The 2500-nt window shown below is 43.3% G+C and overlaps 1 protein-coding gene across 2 annotated transcripts in view; it reads right to left on the minus strand.

The window, feature by feature from the left end:
- agap1 (ArfGAP with GTPase domain, ankyrin repeat and PH domain 1) overlaps window positions 1–2500 on the minus strand; it is a gene marked incomplete at its 5' end in the record, with an annotated part of 135275 nt that overhangs the window by 83050 nt on the left and 49725 nt on the right. The gene's annotated exons all lie outside the window — the stretch shown is intronic.

Below are 2500 nucleotides of genomic sequence, written 5' to 3' on the forward strand. Positions count from 1 at the left end.
TGAGTCAACACAGTAGTCGTTGGCGTTTGGATAATTTAAACTAAGTGCTGAGAGTTTTTAGTAGAAACACATGGAATCCATTAAAACAGGACGGAGCTCTGGCTGGGGAATCACCCTCAGCCACTAAATACTGAGACTGTTAATGTTGGTGTAGCTGCTACACACACACACACACAGATGGGGGGCACACACACACACAGATGGGGGCACACACACACACACACACACACACACACAATCACCTTTTCTCAAAATCAGCACAAGTCTCCTCACTATTTGCTACCTGTCTGTACTGTGTGTGCGCTGGAAAAAAAATCCAATGTTAATACTGTAAACTGCTGTCTCGCTAGCTACGATGGGCTCCCATTGTTTACATACCAGTTTACAGAGCCTAGGCTGTGTATTAACACCAGATTTTTCTGCAGCGCACACACAGTACAGACAGGTAGCGGATCATGAGGAGATATTCACTGATTTTGACAAAAAGCGTTCTCCAGAATCACTGACTCCACCTTTAACTTTCTTAAATAGTTTGCGGTTGGTGGTTTTGTGGCGCTGCGGTCGCCATAACTACCAATCAATCGCCATGGGAACTCAGGGTTTTATTTTTAGACTTCAGGAATGTCAAACCAACACATCGGCCAAACGCAGCTGCTGTGATTTCCTGTTATGTAACGACTTTTAAAGTTTTATTTAAAGCTATAGCGCGTAACTTCTGTCCCCCCCATGAGGAATTCTGAGTAATTACAACAACACTGTCGGTGCATCTACATGAGGTAAAGCCTTCAGTGATGGCTCATGGATTGTATACCTTCTGCTGTACGTCCAGGTTTTTTTCTTAGCAGTAGAATCAACAACTGAAACATTTCTTGGGCTCTTCTTGGGATTTTTCTGAGCTCCTGCACCAGTGTCGGGGGGGGGGGACACTAGTTTATAAACGCTGCCATACTGAGAAATACAGAGAGTTTTGTGGAGCTGATGAGGCTTAATCAACTTTGTGTCGACTCGTTTGGCGATGGCTTGAATGTAGCTACGCACTATAGCTTTAAACGGCTAGAATCGCGGTTTGCTTGATGCCAAATCATGACATCAAAGCGAGTTGTTTGGGGCTGGTTGGGATACGGAATGTGAAGCTGCTCAAAAAGCCGTATCGTGTTGCTGTTGGCAAAGCAAAGTGCAATTAACGGTCGAATGCTGGAACCAGTGTGTGTGTGTGTGTGTGTGTGTGCGTGCGTGTGCGTGTGTGTGTGTGTGTGTGTGTGTGTGTGTGTGTGTGTAGGGCAGTTGGCAGTCTGTACAGCCACAGAGGGCATTTTGAGGAAAGCTACGTCACCGCTTAAGATTTTGACATTTTTCTATTTGCAAACTGTAGAAATAATCTGTTTTGGGAATTCCCCATAAAGGCAAACTCTACTTGAACTCTTAGGACTCAGCAGGCAAAAACATGGTCTGTTTCTCTTCCATAACATGTCTTCTTTCATACTAGTATAAATCAAAGGTCCAACATGTACATTCAGGTGTTTATGTGACTAAACCTTGTCTGTTTGTGTCTGTATATTTCTCCAATACAACCATCTTTAACGGACATTATCTCAACATTAGTTTGATTTTTCCAACTTCTAAAGCACTTACATCAACTAAACTTTCCATAATCATTCTCAGCACTATTCTGAAGGTTATTCCAGAAGGATTGGTTCATATGTTGTTCACTGTCTGATTTATGAGACATTTTCTTCTTTAAAACATGCTGGAAATCATATTTTTCTTCCAGTTTCTTCTCCCTCTAGTCTAATGTCTGTGCGTGCCGTGTGTAGGATGCAACATGGAAGCTTCTCCAACCCTCAAGAGATTTAAAATATTAAAGTAACATGGGGTTTGGTAGAAGTGGGTCCTAGCCTGGGGAGTGTGTGTGTGTGTGTCTGCGCATGCGAGTGTATGTTTGTGTGTGTGCATGCCTGTGAGCGTGTGTGTGTGTGCGTGCGTGCCTGTGTGTGTGCGTGTATGTGTCTTAACCTGGGGAGAATTCAGTGTGTGTGTGTGTGTGTGTGTGTGTGTGTGTGTGCGTGCGTGCATGTGTGTGTGTGGGCGTCCGTTCCTTAAATAATCCATGAGGAATACGGCCTTGGAGAGGAAGCCACACTTTACTTTTTATTCATCAGGTTACAGACGGAGGAGAGAAAGTGGCCGATGCACGAAATGTATAAAAGTTTAATATGAGCTGCTCAGGCCAGACACTGCAGGTGCAACCTACTTAGCAAAAAACTGGGCAAAAATTGAAAAATTGGCATCCTAGCCTGAGAAAAGGCAGAAAGAGTGTTTTATGGTCTCACTGTCTAACCCTACATTTTTCTTACTGTGACATCACAGTAAGAAAAATGTAGGGTTAGGATTAACAGGACAGCTGGGCCAGGGGAAGACTGAGGGAAGACTGAGGGAAGAAAAACCTCATTCATTATATTATAATAGTGATTATATAATGATAGATTATGAGTACATTTGC

Source organism: Ammodytes marinus, assembly GCF_949987685.1.
Source record: "Ammodytes marinus genome assembly, chromosome: 24".
Lineage (NCBI taxonomy): Eukaryota > Metazoa > Chordata > Actinopteri > Uranoscopiformes > Ammodytidae > Ammodytes > Ammodytes marinus.